General features: G+C 32.6%; 1 long non-coding RNA gene across 1 annotated transcript; it reads left to right on the top strand.

The window, feature by feature from the left end:
• Nucleotides 1–1003: 1003 nt before the first annotated feature.
• LOC111903552 (uncharacterized) lies at nucleotides 1004–13480 on the top strand. The gene is made up of 25 exons (XR_006183809.2): nucleotides 1004–1564; nucleotides 2175–2230; nucleotides 2371–2440; nucleotides 2516–2602; nucleotides 2676–2791; nucleotides 2872–2929; nucleotides 4007–4104; nucleotides 4185–4261; nucleotides 4335–4438; nucleotides 4512–4643; nucleotides 4837–4893; nucleotides 5385–5466; nucleotides 5689–6739; nucleotides 7282–8431; nucleotides 8522–8596; nucleotides 8669–8977; nucleotides 9170–9242; nucleotides 9334–9877; nucleotides 10107–10211; nucleotides 10285–10416; nucleotides 11050–11108; nucleotides 11215–11557; nucleotides 11640–11685; nucleotides 12396–12490; nucleotides 13204–13480. It is a non-coding gene; the product is annotated as an uncharacterized LOC111903552 (long non-coding RNA).
• Nucleotides 13481–18381: the final 4901 nt, after the last annotated feature.

Genomic DNA, 18381 nt, shown 5'->3' with positions numbered 1-18381 from the left:
TCACCACCACTGCTCCAATTCCAAAGCGTCTGGAAACAACGATGATATTGAAGCCGAGTCAAATCGTCCAAGCCATCAGTTGAATACTTGTTCGTAAGCCGCACTCAAAATTAATTGTATATATAATTCCAAACAACATTAATGTAAATGATTGATAAATAATCATATTAACAAATTTAGGTTATTTTACGAAAATAATACAAAGTAAACAAATTGATATGGATCTAAGTTGTTTTATAAATTTGAAAAAGTAAATGATTTAATATGTTGGTTTTATAAGGTGTAAAATGGTCGACACCCTAAACCGTAAAATTGGATACTGCTTTCACAGAAAACCTCCGACATGAAAATAACAACATTAACAATAATAGTAATAATAAATAAATAAAAAGAAATTATATCGTGACCAATGCCCTGCATATAATCCAAAGAATGTGTAATTTAAAAAGAAATATAATATGGAGAAGGTGTAATTTATAAGGACATATACGAAAGGTGTCCACAAAAAATGTATATTTTATTGTTGGTGTTTGTTCATTTATTTATTTATTTTTTTAAGTTAATGAATGTAACATTGCATTTATATTCATACATTTTTTAAATAAACCAATGTAAACAAATTTTTCACCTAACATTTTAAATGGTGCACTGAACATTTAAATAAACCGGTTACGATACTAAATATTGGTACTAATTTGAAAGCATTGATTGGAGAAACAGGAACTAAGTGGCACATTGGAGAGTGAATCAGAAGTATTGAAGAAAGAAATTTCAGAATCCAAACATGTGTGTTGGTCGGTATGTGTGTGTTTTGAATTAGAAAGAACCTGATGACGAAGATGACCTATATTTTTGTTTTGTTTGTATGTATTTGGATTTTGCAAGTGAAGCACTAAACATGTGTCCGTATGTAAGAAGAGGGGAAGAGAGGGGGGGGGGGTGGTTATTGGTGGAGAGGGGTAGGTAGGTAGGATTTTATTTTTTATTTTTTGGCCGAGAGAAAAGTCTCATTTTTACATAGATGAGCAGCAACTTTAGAAATTCATGCTCAAGTCTGTCACTTATATTTTAATATTGAAATTAATAGAAAAAAAAAAGAAAAATAAATGAAAAAGATAAAAGACTCATTTCAAATTGTTTATGACCAAATCAACCAAAAATTGAGATTTTAAACCAAAGATGCAAGTTAAAAACTTTTGAACTCCTTTGCATAAATAAATATTGTAATATTCAAGGGACCATTTATGTCAATTGTTTGGAATACATATGGAAGTTGGGGGGAAACAAACCGCATTTTACAAAACTCACGATCCGGAGACGTGTAGGTTAGAAAGGTTTTAATTTTGGAAAAGGTTTTATAAAAATGACCGTTGGAATTGGGAAGCCAAAAGGTTTGGGTCGGTGTATTGGCGCATAAAATATTACCTTCTTTATTCTTCCTTCTTCACTTCACTCATCCCGCTTCGTTCTCCTAACACCGTCGGAGACGACTCATCGCGACCTCTGTAACTCAGCTCACCGGAGACACAAGCACTCCCACCCTTCGTAGGACACTCACAACCATGTCGGTAATCCTAAGAAGTTATCTGTAACTTTTCATTCTTTTTCCCTCTTATTTTAGTTCTCTAGGGTTTTCTGTATTTCAGATGTTGTAATCTCCTCTGTATGTATGGATAAGTGAAAAATCGAAGCATAGTTGCGGTTTTTTTTTTTCAGTAACCTCTGGTTTTCTAATTGCACAAGTTGTATTGCAACTTAAAATCATAAGGAAACTACATAGTTTTTCTGTAGTTTTGTTGATCGTTTCGTTAGGGTTTTCTCCTATATCTTTTTATTGATTTTTTTCTCTGTGAAATCTGATTTAGCGTGTCTGGTACGCTTGTTTCAGAATGTGTTCGTATGAATAACCAATTTTATCAGATCAGACCACGAATGTCTTACTCAAATCTCTTGTTATGAATAACCAATTCTGGCTAACAACAACATTATCATCATGGGTTATTATTAGGGTCACATAATCTGCCACATTTATCAACACATAGATTGATTCCCCATGGTACATAAATTTCTGAAGATTATGAAACCAAACTGTACTTTGTTAATTACTTAATATTAATATACATACAAAATTTCTAATAGGGTAATAATGAAAAGCCTTTCCATATTGTTTATAGGCTTCAAATTGCTAATGTTGTATGCATCAGATGTTGGACAAGTACCAAATGTTGAGGTATAAATAAATTTATCTGTTTACATGTTCACAACATTCATCACATATTACAATGCTTTCCTATTAAGTAACTTGTTTACTAGCCAATTTAGCCTTGTAGTATTAGTTGTTTGATTTAAAACTGGTTATTGCTGATGCAGGAAACAATGAGGATTCAGACTCGTACTTAGAACCATCCATCACCTATAGAATTAGAAATTATACCCATATGTAAGTTTTTACACACAATTCTAAGAGTTTAAATTTTATCATTTTAAAATTATTGTTAGTTACTTGTCCCTGTAGCTTCTCAACCTGATTTTGTATCAAACATGGTTCCAATTTTTCAATAAAGAATTTGTACGCAATGTATCCTTTGATCATCTATTACATGTAAGTTTTTAAAGTGCATTGTTGCTCATTCTCCCATTTAAATTACATGGCTTTAATTACAATGAATGTGCAGGCCTGTTGGTTGTTTTGTTCAAATGACATTGATCCTATCAATAAGTTTGTGAAACTTTTTAACATGAATCAGTTACCCCTGCTTCTGATCATGAACCAAATGCATGAGAATTGAATGTTAGTGCATTTGATGTGATACAATTTGGTTCCATCTTTTCATAAAGTTAAACTTGAATGACATGATTTTTTTTTGACAGATGTCTAATGCTTCTCCTGGTCAGCATCTTGGCTTTTTGCTTAGCAGAGAGGATGCAGGTGAGGCTCTTTCTGAAAAAAAAATTATTTAAGGTTGTATAATAGAATAACTGTTCGTAAATATAAACTTTTTAACCTTTCTCAATTGCATCAGTTGAAGGATATTATTCCTAACATGACTTGTTCTAAATCAGCATGTTGTTTTTCTTTCCTACCTTTTCTATTTTAATCCTACTAGCAATTTAGGGCATCCATAGAAATTTGAGGGAATTGGAATGGAATAATCCTTAAGTTACACATGTGGTTGACAAAATGGATGGAATTGGATTCCATTAAACTCCTCCAAAATCTGTGTTCAACGGATTTATCATTCCTAGGGAAGAATTGGAATTCCTTTATATATTTCTTCATTAAAAAGACTAAATTTGTCATTACAACCCAAATATTGTTTTTCGAATCTTGCATCTTCTTATGTATTGTCACCCCTAATTTACCCTAATATACAACTCTATAAATGTAGATATTTATAATCAATTGTTATATTAGTATTAATTAGTTATCTGTCTTCATTTTTAATGGTATGTTACTTTTTCTTTTAGTGTTTATGAAATTAGAGTATGTATATTTGATGTTTACATAATTAGTGTTTACTAGTTGTTTTATGAGTTAAATCTTTTCCAGTAATTATCTATTCTTTTATAAAAAAAAAGTCACTAAAGGGTGTTTTGGTCATTTAACATAATTTCACTTCAATTCTTTTGAATAATTTGCAAACCAAACACAAAACAACACATAGAATGAATCGAAATCCTTTCCATTTTCTTCCAACTATACACATGACTTACTCCAATTTGTTGACCAATTTCATTCATTTTAAATGTATTTTGCAAACCACAAGTTACTTTACATTACTCTGAGATTAATTGCTATACTTAATTCCGATTCCTTCGAAAAAATTCCATTTTATACTCTGCAACAAGAAAAGGTTTTAGAAACCAAATACATTGTTAACATTTATGCTTTTACCCTTAACACTAGAAAAAACTTCATACTTTTTATGTTCTTATTTAGTTTTTATGTTAATGTTTAAAGGTACATTTTTAGTTCCATTGAATGTCAAATACCTTGCTTTATCAGATAACCGCCTTCAATCCATTGATTACAAGTTGACAAAGCCTAGAAACAGTATACAGGTGTACAGGTAGCTATAGCTATGAGTCTACGACCTTGTTTGTGTATGAGTCTATGACCCTGTTTGTGTATTTCCATAAATACCCCTCTGTATCTAAAACTTGTACTTATTTATTATTCTCAGGAAAATGATTGCTTATTTAATTAAAAGATCCTAAATATTGCATGGAAAATGCCTTCAACACTTATTACGTACGCCTGGTAATTCCTTACAATTTATATTTGTTATTTAGTCAAGTTTTTTTATTTATCTAAAAAATGTACATTCTTTTAGAAAACTGAGACATCATGGAAGGGAAATGCCACATGGTGGTTGTCTTTGGTGGATTGAAATGTTAGAAACAAGTGGTGAATATAAAGAGGGTGATGGTGTTTAAGGTAATAATCAATTCTCTTGTATGAATAAAAGTATAAATATGAGAATTTTGTGAAAAACTTCTATTTTTTGCAGGAACCTCTTCGTTCAGCTGTGATGCTTGAACAAGGATCTTATTGCTGTTACCTTTTAGCCAAACCAATTATATTAAGAAAGTATGGATTTCATCTCATTCTTTCTCATGATCTATACAAGAAATGCCATCAGGTATTGTTAATATTTTAGTAGATAATTTTGTTTTTCTATTAGTACTTAATAGATAATTTTCTTTAATATTTACTTATAATAGCAACGTATTTATAGCTTTTCATCCAAGTACAATTAATATTGTGTAGACATGTTTAATTTTCCAAGGTCCAATGATTTATTCAACATAACCAACTTCCTGTTGCTTTTTAAGATTTTGCACAACATCCAGCTGAAGAAGTTGATGAATACATACTCTGATAGACACGAGGTAATTTTTTCATGATTTAACAAATGTAACTAACTACTCTTTTTTTCATTGTTTAATTAATAGTCTGATCTCTTTGAAAAATAAAAAGGTTCAACATCACATCACCTCTGGATGAAATTAGTTTAATAGGAGAAGATTGTCAAATAGGACATGAGTAGTTGATACATACTTTTCACATACATGGGATTAATTTTGCCTAAATCAATGTACATTTTTGTTGTTCCATGGTTTGCTTTTTTTTTTAATCAACTCTAGATTTCATATTCATGTACAATATACATTCTTAATGTAAACCCTCTACATTTCATCACCATAGTTACTGATTTTGTAGTTGTGGTAGAACAAGGGTACAGTGTCGTTCTTCCAGAGAAATTGAAGAAATGAAATTGATACCTTACAATTTACATCATAATTTTGTGTACTAACACTTTCTTCACTGAAATTGTATATATTTGAAAAAAAAACACATCACTAATTTTCTTCCACAATAGGTATGCATCTGAAACCTTCTGAGATTACAAGTAGATGGAGTTATTGGAGAAGAGTATGTTGAGTAGTTGATTATTTTTTAAGGTATAGTTTATTTATCTGCATATTTTTAAAGATACAAATGGACGACTTATGCCAGAACTCTCAGTCAGCTTTTGGTTTTGGGTTAGTGGCCCATGCCCAAGGCATGTTACTTGTATACTAATTTATCCTTGTTGGTTTTGTACCTTTTCAAAGAAAATTAAGTTCATGAAAGAACTCTTCTTTCTTTTTGGCTTACTTACAAATATTTTCATATTTGTGTAGGTCAACAACTTGAAATTGTTGGATGACATGGCGGAATTGAGTTCAACCTACTGTGTTACACAAATATATAACAGAGCATATGATGTGTTGGGTATGATAAATTTATGTATTTTTCACTTAGTAAGGCTTATTGATGCTCAGTTACGTGTGTGTGTGTGTGTGGTTGATTATTCCAAGGTTATGAATGTAGTGAAGAGGCAAAAAGCATTTTTTAAAGGTAAAAATTTACAAAACTTTCTTCAGCAAGCCCAAGGGAGAGAGGGCGCCTTGTAGTTTTTGTTCCATACTTTAATTAAAGAATATAATCTGTCCAATATTATCTTTCAGGCATCTCCTATGCTATGCTATGGTATGTGGGGGAGTTTAATTAGTATTTAACAAAATAAAAGACAACTTACTTTTGTTTATGGTTTCAGGTGCATCACCCTCCCCTTGTCTCTTGATGTCATGGATTTTCTTAAAGTATAAGTAATTTTTAGGGCTAAATGCAATATATAACAGCTTACTTTCATTCATTTGTGTTTTATTTCAGCATCCTAGTTTCATTTCTTTCTATTACAGTATTCTACTTTCAACTTTTTCATATGAAGACATTGTATTTTGAAAAATATACCCAATCATATAGGATACTACTTTTAGCTATTTTATTATTTGGACATTTTACTTTTATAGATGTTTATAGCATTGTACTTTCATCTTTCTTTTTATTAGGGCATTCTGCTTTGAAAATTATACCCAATTATAGCATATTCTTGTTGTGACATTTTACTTTAAATAATCTATCCATTTATAGCATTGTACTTTTATTTATTTATTTATTTATTTATTTTTTGCTTTTAGGACATTATACTCCGACAAATTTAAATTTCTATGTCTCGTCTTTAAATGAAAGTAGGATACTACAATTCACAAATCAATGAAAGTACATTGATATTTCTTTCATTTAAACATTTATAAGATTTTGTCAGGAGAGAAGTAATTGATGAAGAAGGATGGATTCAATTGATGTAGGGTTGTGGGCACCTGGAGGCCGCTTAAAGATTATTGATAGGTAAGATGTAAGAAATTAATAATTATTTAAAGTAATTCTTAAAAGATACCATTATTAGTGAAGAAAGAAATTGCAATTAATCTTGGATTAGTCATTTGGTCTGAATGTGTTAGGTCTAACATATTGTAGTTGGTTTGTTTATGAGGTTAAATCATGTATTGATTTGTCTATTAACATTTTTACTCCATTCTAATCTTATTGTAATGTTGGCTGGCTAACAACACCTTTTTATTAAAGTCACATATTTTGCCTGCCACACACTTATCAACACATAGATTGATTCCTGATAGAGAATGAGTCCTAGAAACACCTTAGCTAAGTATAAATAAGAGTCATGGTAGTATTGGGGAATATCTTCTGTATTTTTGGTTAGAAAGAATCGGCTAGCAATAGTTTGGGCAGGAAGGTTAACCATCAGAGAGGTTTTTTTCACTCATCAAATATCAACTTTTTTATGATGTAAAAAGTATTGAATATATATGTTTGAATTTCATAATTGCATGTGATAAAGTGACACTTGAATGACATGGATTTTTTGACAGATGTTCAATGCTTCTTCTGGTCAGCATCTTGGCTTTTTTTTTTCTCAGCAAAGAGGATGTGGGTGAGGTTCTTTCTGAAAAAAAAAAACAATTTTATATATCAGCATATTGTTTTTCTTTCCTACCTTTTCTATTTTAATCCTAAGAGCAACTTAGGGCGTCTGTGGTTCTTGGATTCCATAGAAATCTGAAGGAATTGGAATGGAAGATTCCTTAAGTTACACACTTGGTTGACAAAATGGATGGAATTGGATTCCATTAAACTCCACCAAAATCTGTATTCAACAGATTTATCATTCCCAGGGAAGAATTGGAATTCCTTTATTTATTTATTCATTAAAAAGACTAAATTTGTCCTTACAACCAAAATACTGTTTTCAAATCTTGCACCTTCTTTATTCTCACCCCTAATTTATCCTAATATACAACTCTGTAAATGTAGATATTTATATTCATTTATTATATTTTAGCTATTTATTTTTCTTCATAAGTCGTTTTTAATATCATATTACTTTTTCTTTTAATGTTTATGAAATTAGTGTATGCATGTTTTGATGTGTATATAATTAGTGTTTAATAATTGTCTTATAAGTAAAATCTTTTCCAGTAAATAGCAATTCTATTATTTTATATAAAAAAAGTCACTAAATGGTGTTTTGGTCATTTAACATAGTTTTCACTTCAATTATTTTGATAGATTTACAAACCAAACACAAAACAATACATAAATGGAATTGAAATCCTTTCAACCATACACATGACATATTCCAATTCCTTTGACAAATTCCATTCATTTCAAAATTATTTTGCGAACTACAAGTTACCTTACATTACACTGAGATAAATTGCTATTCTTAATTCCAATTCATTACTCTGAAACAAGAAAAGGCTTTAGAAACCAATTACAAAACTTGGGGTTTAGAAAAGGAAAAGAAGATGCCCCCGAGAATCAAAGTGTTAACATGATTGTTTTTATCCTTAACACTATAAAACACTTGATGCCTTTTTATGTTCTTATTTAGTTTTTCTGTTAATGTTTAAAGCTACAGTATTAGTTCCATTGAATCTCAAATACCTTGCTTTATCAAATTACTGCCTTCAATCCACTGATTACAATCTGACAAAGCATGGAAATGATATACATGTACAGGTAGCTATAACTATGAGTTTACGACCCTGTTTGTGTATTTCCAGAAATACCCCTCTGTTCCTAAAACTTGTGCTTATTTATTATCCTCAGGAAATGATGCGCTTATTTTTTAAAAGTTGCTAAATATTGCATGGAAAATGCCTTCAGACTTGTTTAGTATGCCTGGTAATTCTTTACAATTTATATTTATTATTTAGTCAAAAAAATTATTCATCTAAAAAGTGGACTTTCTTTTAGCAAATTGAGACATCAGGGAAGGGAAATGCCACATGGTGGTGGTCTTTGGTGGATTGAAATGTTAGAAACAAGTGGTGAATATAAAGAGGGTGCTGGTGTTTAAGGTAATAATCAATTCTCTTTTATGAATAAAAGTATAAATATGAGAATTTTGTGAAAAACTTCTATTTTTTGCGGGAACCTCTTCGTTCAGCTGTGATGCTTGAACAAGCATCTTATTGCTGTTACCTTTTAGCCAAACCAATTATATCAAGAAAGTATGGATTTCATCTCATTCTTTCTCATGATCTATACAAGAAATGCCATCAGGTATTGCAATTTTTGTTAATATTTTAGTAGATAATTTTGTTTTACTGTTAGTACTTAATAGATAATTTTCTTTAATATTTACTTATAATTGCAATGTATTTATAGCTTTTCATCCAAAAACAACAATCGTTAACTTGAAGAAACACTAACAGGTTTTTTTTTCTTATTATTATTTTTTTAATGGACGACAAGGGTATTTCAAGAAGAGCATATTAGAAAACAGCATATGCCAAGTGCAATTGTGTGGGTCAATGCTTTATGTATGGTATGACTATGATATGTTGTTTTTTTTATACGTGTACTTATTGGCAAGCAACTTAACGCATAATAATAGTGTATATGTATCTGGATTATAGGTCAAATCTTGGATTCAATGCGAGAGTATGTAGTCCGCTTTCTAAAAACTCTGGATGAAATTACAAACCAAACACAAAACAAAACATGAATGGAATTGAAATCCTTTCCATTTTCTTTCAACCATACACATGACAAATTCCAATTCCATTGATAAATTTCATTCATTTCAAAAATATTTTGAGAACCGCAAATTAATTCCCTTCCATTACTATGAGATTAATTCCTATCCTTAAAGCCAATTCCTTTTACAAATTCCATTCATTACTATGCAACAAGAAAAGGTTTCAGAAACCAAATACAGAACTTGTGGTTTAGAAAAGAAAAAGAAGACACCCCCAAGAATCTAAGTGTTAACATGATTGTTTTTACCCTTAACACAATAAAACACTTCAAGTTTTTATGTTCTTATTTAGTTTTTCTTTCAATGCTTAAAGGTACACTTTTTGGTCCATTGAATCTCAAATACCTTGCTTTATCAAATTGCTGCCTCCAATCCACTGATTACAAGCTGACAAAGCATGGAAATGATTTACAGGTGTACAGGTAGCTATAACTATGAGTCTATGACCCTGTTTGTGTATTTCCAGAAATACCTATCTGTTCCTAAAACTTGTGCTTATTTGAAATGATGTGCTTATTTTCTTAAAAAGATGCTAAATATTGCATGGAAAATGCCTTCAACACTTATTTAGTATGCCTGGTAGTTCTTTACAATTTATATTTATTATTTAGTCAAAAAGTTTATTTATCTAAAAAGTGTACTTTCTTTTAGCAAATTGAGACATTAGGGAAGGGAAATGCCACATGGTGGTGGTCTTTGGTGGGTTGAAATGTTGAAAATAAGTGGTGAATATAAAGAGGGTGCTGGTATTTAAAGGTAATAATCAATTCTCTTTTATGAATAAAAATATAAATATGAGAATTTTGTGAAAAGCTTCAATTTTTTGTAGGAACCTCTTCGTTCAGCTCTGATGCTTGAACAAACATCTTATTTCTATTACCCTTTAGCCAAACCAATTATATTAAGAAAGTATGGATTTTATCTCATTCTTTCTGATGGTCTATACAATAAATGCGATCAGGTATTGCCAATTTTGTTAATATTTTTAATTGATAATTTTGTTTTACTATTAGTATTTAATAGATAAATCTCTTTAATATTTACTTATAATAGCAATGTATTTATAGCTTTTCATCCAAAAACAACAATCATTAACTTGAATAAACATCATATGCCAAGTGCAATTGTGTTGGTCAATGCTTTATGTATGGTATGATAGATTTTTTTTTAATACATTTACTTGTTGGCAAGCAACATAAGGCATAATAATAGTGTATATCCATCTGGATTATAGGTCATATCTTGGATTCAATGTGAGTATGTAGTCTGCTTTCTAAAAACTCTGGATGAAATTAGTTTAACAGAAGAAGATTGTCAAATAAGACATGAGTAGTTGATACATACGTTTCACACATATGAGATTAATTTTGGGGATTATGTTTTAAAGGATCCTCACAAAGGTTAGGATTTGATATTAGTTGATACATATGTTTCACACATGTGGGATTAATTTTGCGTAAATCAATGTACATTTTTTGTTGTTCCATGGTTTTTTTATCAACTATATATTTCATGTTCATATATTCACTCTTAATGTAAACCCTTTGGCCTCTACATTTCATTACCATAGTTACAGATTTTGTTGTTGTGGTAGTTAGTGGTAGAACAAGCGTACAATGTCATTCTTCCAGAGAAATTGAAGACAGGAAATTGGTACCTTACAACTTACATCATAATTTTGTGTACTAATACTTTCTTCACTGAAATTGTATATATTTGAAAAAAAAAAAAACACATCACTAATTTGCTTCCACTTTAGGTATGCATCTGAAACCTTCCGAGATTACAAGTAGATGGAGGAGAGTATGTTAAGTAGTTTATTATTTTTTAAGGCGGATTGTGTACAAAACAAGTATTCAATAACACTATCTGCATTTTTTTAAAGATTCAAATGGATGACTTATCCAAGGCATGTCACTTGTATGCTAATTTATCTCTGTTGGTTTTGTACCTTTTCAAAGAAAATTAAGTTCATGACAAAAACTACTCTTTCTTTTTGACTGACTTACTATATTTTCATCCATACAGGTCAACAACTTGAAATTGTTGGATGACATCGCAGAACTGAGTTCAACCTATTGAGTTACACGATTATATGATGGGTGGGGTATAAGTGATCAATTTATGTATTTTTCAATCATTGATGCTCAGTTACGTGTATGTGTGTGTGGTTGGTTATTGCAGTGTTATGAATGCAGTGAAGAGGCAAAAAGCATTATTTAAATTAAAGGTAACAATTTGCAAAACTTTCTTCAGCACAAAAGAGGGAAGGCGCCTTGTAGTTTTCGTTCCATACTTTAAAGAATATAAATAACAACTTGCTTTCATTTATTTGAGTTTTATGCATCCTATATAGTTCAAAAAAATTTACTAAATTATATAGCATCCTACTTTTAGCTAATTTCTTATCAGGACATTATACTTTTATAGATTTTATAGCATTGTACTTTCATCTTTTTCTTATTAGGTTATTCTGCTTTAAAATTTATATCCAATTATTGCATGTCCTCTTGGGTCATGTAGGCCCCCCTAACCCTACTTGTGGTCAGTTTTCATTATAGCATCGAACTTCCATTTCTTTCTTTTGTTACAACATTGTATTTTCAACCTTTCCTTTTTCTCATAAGGGCACTCATTACATTATGAAAACTCTATTCTATGCAGTTATGGCGTTGCACTTGTAATCATTCTTGTTAGGACATCATACTTTAAAACTAAACTATATCCAATCATAGCAATGAAAATTTCTTGGTATCTTGATAACATTGCTATAATTGGGTGGATTTTTCCAAGTACAATGTTGCCTATAATAGGAATAACTGAGAATAGGATGCCACATTAGTACATGAAAGTACATTTTTTGCGTTTAGATCAATATATATATATATATATATATATATATATATATATATATATATATATATACCATACATGTTTCAGAAGTAAAGCTTGTGGATGTCCTTGAGATGAGTTATACATCCGATTATCAACATTCACCAGACCCTTGTGGGCTGCTACAAAGATGAAGTGCAAATGTATAAATGATATAATCCTTACTCTCTTCTCTTCTGCTTTTGGTACCTGGGTCCTCACCTAAATGTTAAATTTATGAAAATGACCATTTTGTCCCTGTCATCTTTATCTCTTTCTATTCCATTTTAAAGGAGCATGATGAAATTTCAACAAAATCTCTCTCTTTCCTTGGAAACTATTGTCATATATGTTGAAGAGGCATAACTAAACCATAAATCCTTAAAAATATATATATTTTTTTTGAAAATATGGTTAGAAAGTATTGTCATATATGTTGAAGGAGAATAACTAAACCCTAAATCTTTAAAAATTGAATCTTTTTGAAAATATGGTACTCATTTCATTATTTGATAATATTGTGTTTTGTCTCTTGTTCTCAACTTTAGCAGCCCATATGTTAAATTTATTATAATGACCAATCTGCCAATGTCTTCTTTTTGAAAATATGGTACTCATTTCATTATTTGATAATATTTTTTGAAATTTTGGTACCCATTTCATGGTCCAATAACGTTTTCGTTTCATGGGTCGTCAACTTTAACAACACAGATATTAAATAATTCAACATAACCATTTTGCCCTTGTCTTCTTCATCTTTCTCATTTCCATGTTCAAGCAGCATAAATAACACCCCAACAAAATTCATCTCTTTCCTTAAAAAAAAGTTGCATCTGATATCTGATGTGCTTAAAAATTATTGTTATTATTGTTTCAGATCATCAGAAGACACAAATGTATTTCCTGTGAATAACTTTCAAAAGAACTTTGTCTTCATTGGAGCTTCCAAGATCTCTCTCTTGCGAATGGAACACCTTCATTTTCAGAAGATACTTGATACAGTTGCTACTTAAGAAGACAATCATTTAGGCAGCAGGCAGCAAAACAACAGACAGAGGCCTTGTAGATGGTCAAAGTCAAGGTCAAGGTCAAGGTCAAAATGAAGGAGGAGAAATATTTGGGCTTCCAAAGACCACCAGCCTCTTGAATTCCCCCCCCCCCCCCCCCCCCCCCCCCCCCCCATAGTTCCCAAAGAGTACCCTCTAACCCTCTTGAGGTAATTTATATCAGAAAATTAATTAAGAAAAGCTAATTTTGTACCAAAAATAATTAGGCTTTGTCTCATATATTTGTCATGAGAAAGTTATTATTTTTCATCTATTTTTGGCAACTTGCTAAATTATTACTGGTCTGATGAAAGCCACAGCAGCATCCTTTTGGGGTTGAAGAGGTAACACACATTTGTTTTTTTATGTTTTTTACATGGTAAATATCAAGAAATAGCAACATACTTCATTCTTTTTACCACTGTATGCAATATACTTTATGTTTTACTTATGGTAATTATGTGTAACCCATAATAACAACATACTTGCATTGTCTTTACGGATAAAAGCATCGTACTTACAATTCCTTTCTTGTTTCTCTTTCATTGATTTGCATTTTACTAACAAAATAACTCTGGTCAAAATCTTGGATAAGTCATTTGGTCTGAATGTGTTAGGTTTAACATATCCTAGTTTGTTGGTTTTTTTATGAGGAGCTTAAATCATGTATCGACTATCTATTAACTTTTTTACTTGCTTCTATATCTTCTTCTAATCTTATTGGTTGATTAACAACAACATTGTCATCACGACATAATATGCCACATTTTATATTAATTTCTGAAGATTGTAAAAGCTTCCATACCAATCTTAATTTATTTATGTATTTCAATTACTAATTTTTGGTTATTTGACAGGATAACCAGAGCAGTCAATAGCAACTAGAAATCTGGAGAAAAAGCTAAATGACTATATACGATGCCAAGGTGGTTTTAGGTGGTTTAGACTTTTGCCACATAATTTTTTATATTTTGGCAATTTTCGTCCCTTATTAGCCACTTTTTAAAATTTGCACCTGCTGATCTGTCAAACTTGGCAATATATGGCTCTATCCCAGCCGACTCTGTTAGCCAATAAGAATTTGATTAGTGTCTGTAATCCTTCTCACATAAACATAATCCTTTTTGGAGAAATCGAATATCCACCTACATTTTCTTCCTACATATCTTCCTACCCATATGAAATGATGACATGCATCATATTTTGATCAAATTAATTATATTTTTGGGCACTTGTCATTATTTTGTTATAGAAAAAGGATATAACAGGAGAAAATAACCAAGAACCAAACAGATTCTGTATTACACTTCAGGAATTTGCAATACAAACAAGAAAATAGTGATTGATAGATAATAGTAGCTATTTGAGATGCTACAAATCTCCAGGGAATAGAAACTTTTATGAATAATAATGATATCCCTGAGCTAAGGTTGTATTCTGTGGTAAATAGACATGAATGACAGCCGGTACTCCAAATTCCCATTTTGCCCCTGCTTTTCCACTAGCTCCGGAACTCCCTTCCACTTAATCAGCACTTCCGTGTTCTGTCCTTGTTCCCCCAAATGCACGCGTACCCCTAAGACCAATCTATCTGGTTTTCAGTTGCCTTCTTGAGTTGAGAGATGTGAAAAACGGAATGGATTTTAGCCGTCTCGGGCAATTGAAGTTTGTATGCTAATTTTCCCACTTTTTGCAGAATCAAGAAGGGTCCATAGAACCTGGCTGCCAGCTTTTGAAAAGGTCTATTGGCATCTTTTCAGAAAGTTGTCTGCAGAAAGTTGACATCTTTTCTGTTCTTGTCTGCAGTTCTTTTCATTTTCTGTTGAGCTTGCAGTAAGTGTGCCTTCAAATCATCTAGAATTGCATCCCTCTCCATCAGCTGATCCTCCACGGTTGAGACAGCTGTGTCTCCCTTATGGGCCTTGACTATACATGGGGGATCACGTCCATATAAGGCCTTAAAAGGCGTGGTTTTCCTGCTGTATGGGAAGCCGTGTCGTTGTGACAAAATTCTGCCCATCATAGCCCCACTTTATCCATGTCTTTGGCTTCCCTTGTATGAAACAACAAAGGTACATTTCAACCGCCTTGCTCACTATATGTGTCTGTCTGGCCATCCGTTTGCGGGTGGTACGCGGTGCTCCCGAGCAGTTGTGTGCCCTGCAATTTGAAAAGACTCATGAAAACCTTATCTCTATCCGACACGATGGTAATGGGAAACCCATGTAGTCTCACTACTTCCTTGATGAATGTGGCAGCTACCGTGACGGCTGTATAAGGGTGTTTGAGGGCTATGAAATGAGAATATTTAGTGAGTCTATCTACTACCATCAAGATTGAGTTGTACCCTTCTGATTTGGGAAGTCCTTAATTGAAATCCATTGAAACTTCATCCCATACTTGACCAGGAATAGGTAAGGGTTGTAGCAGCCCTGCAGGATGGGTATTCAAGGATTTTTGCGTTTAACACACAGTGAACATACTTTTAAATGCTTTTCCTCATGCCCACCCAGAACCATTCCGCAGCCAACCTTTGATAGGTTCTGAATTCGCCAACATGCTCTCCAATCACACAGAGGCAGTCTTTCAACAAAACTTGATTTTTAAGGCCTTGTACAGTAATCTTCCATTCTCCAAGGTATACCCCTTATGTGTTCCTTTACCTGCTGTGATATCTACTCGAATTTGTTGAACGAACAAGTCATTGGCTATTTCTTTATCCAATTCATTCATTGGCAAAGACCAAAATGATTGTATTAATTGTAGTTCCATAGCCCCTGGGTTTGTTCGTGAGAGAACATCCGCTACTTTGTTGGTTGGACGTGGTTTGTATTGAATTTCAAAATCATACCTGAGTATTTTGTACATCCACTTTTGATATTCTGGTCCCACTTCTCGTTGTTCCATCAAGAATTTTAGACTCCGTTGATCAGTTCTAATGATGAAACGTCTTCCCATAAGATAATGCCTATTCATAGACGGATTTGAGCCTATTCTTTACTCCCAATACTTGGCTGTAGTAGGCTATTGGGTGTTTGTCTTGGATGAGCACTACTCCCAGATCGGCTCCTGAAAGTATCATTTTCCACTATGAACAACTTGTCAAAGTTTGGCAAGGCAAAGATAGGTGTGCGGACAAGGGCTGATTTTAAGGCTTTATTGGCAGCTGCATTCCATTCAAAACCATCCTTCCGCAACTGATTTGTCAAGGGAGTTGCGATACTAGCGTAACCCTTGATGAATTTTCTGTAATATCCTGCTAGGCCTTAGAACCCCGAAGTTCCTTCAAGGTGGAAGGAATCGGCCAAGCCTCCACCGTCTTGATCTTTTCGTTATCCACTGTTACCCCTTGATCTAAAATAACATACCCCAGATATGCTATTTGCAGCTTTCCCACTTCACACTTGCTCGAATTTGCGAAGAATTTGTGAGTGCTTAGTGTTTTCAGGACGATTCCAGGTGAGACCTGTGTTGATTCTCATGTTGACTGTATATCAAGATGTCATTAAAGAATACTAAGACGAACTTGCGCAGATAGGGCTTAAACACTTCATTCATCACTAATTGAAAGATAGCAGGGGCATTAGTGAGGCCGAAAGGCATCACGATGAACTCATAATGACCTTCGTGGGATTGGAAGGCTGTTTTTTTTTTTTTTGATATCTTCTTCTTTCTTTCTAATTTGGGGATAACCTGATTTTAGGTCTAGCTTTGAGAATACCCTCGACCCTTGCAATTCGTCCAATTCTCTTTTATGGTTGGTATCGGGAACTTGTTCTTATCCGTTACCTTGTTGAGGCTGAGGTAGTCCAAACAAAACCTCCATGACCCATCTTTTTTTTTTTTACCAACAGAACAAGGCTTGAAAAAAGGCTCTTGGAAGGTTGAATGATCCTAGATTGGAGCATCTACTGTACCAACTTCTCCATTTCTTTTTTTGTGCATGTGTGTATCTATAAGGTCGGACAGATACCGGTTCCATTCCATCCTTCAACTGTATAGAATGTTTTTGGTTCCTTTATGGTGGTAATCCCCCTTCCTATGAGAACATGTGAGCGTATTGGTGAATCAAATACCCACCTCCTACTGTTCCCAAAGTTCTGACCATGGTTTTTAGTGATATCTTGGCTCGTTCAAGAGATGGGTCGCCTCTTAATGTCACCCACTGCCCTCCTATCTGGAACTTCATGAGCTGCATTTTCCAATTTGTGGTTACAGGATCCAATGTCTGCAACCATTGTACACCCAGTATAACATCAGAAGTTCCCAAGGTAATGGGTAGAAAATCTTCTCTGATGCTTAGGCCTTGTATATGTAGTAGTACTCCTTTGCATTTCCCACTTCCTGTGACTGCTTCTTCCGTGCCTAGTGACTTTTTCCAACTTTTGTAAATGACTTTTCCAATAGAGTAAATTGAGCCTATTTGAAAAGTCATGATTACGTGACTTTTTCCAACTTTTCAACAGCTAAAAATATTAACTTCATTCATAGCACATTCCCTACTCTCTCGTTTTCTCCGTCACTTTCTTCTCTCTCGCATCTCAATCGTTCTTGCAACACCGGAGACCTGCAGCACTGGCGACCTGCAACACTGCAACACCGTCTTCTTTCTCCATCTCTGATCAGCTTTGTTTTCTTTCCAATCGATTTTCGATCTCCGGTTTTACAAAATCTTCCCGTCTATTTCCGATATTCAGTAACAAAGAAATGTAATTTTTGAATTTTCCTTGAACTGTTCTGTGATTCCTTCCTCCCGATTTTTGAAATTGATATGCTGTGAAATAGTGATTATTCTGTGAACTTGATGAAAAATGAAGTTGATTAAATTTTTTGTTCAGGGATGATATTTGTGTTAACAGGTAACCGATTTGTGAAATTGATATTCTGTGATATTCTATTTTTCCTGTTTTGATTAGAATTTTGATAAATTAATGAAATCTTTTATAAAGGTTAATGAAATTGATTTGTTGTTTAAACGTTGATACTATATGTAATTCACAGATAATGGA

The sequence above is a fragment of the Lactuca sativa genome, chromosome 5, assembly GCF_002870075.4.
Source record: "Lactuca sativa cultivar Salinas chromosome 5, Lsat_Salinas_v11, whole genome shotgun sequence".
Lineage (NCBI taxonomy): Eukaryota > Viridiplantae > Streptophyta > Magnoliopsida > Asterales > Asteraceae > Lactuca > Lactuca sativa.
This window is presented reverse-complemented; position numbering and strand designations above follow the sequence as displayed.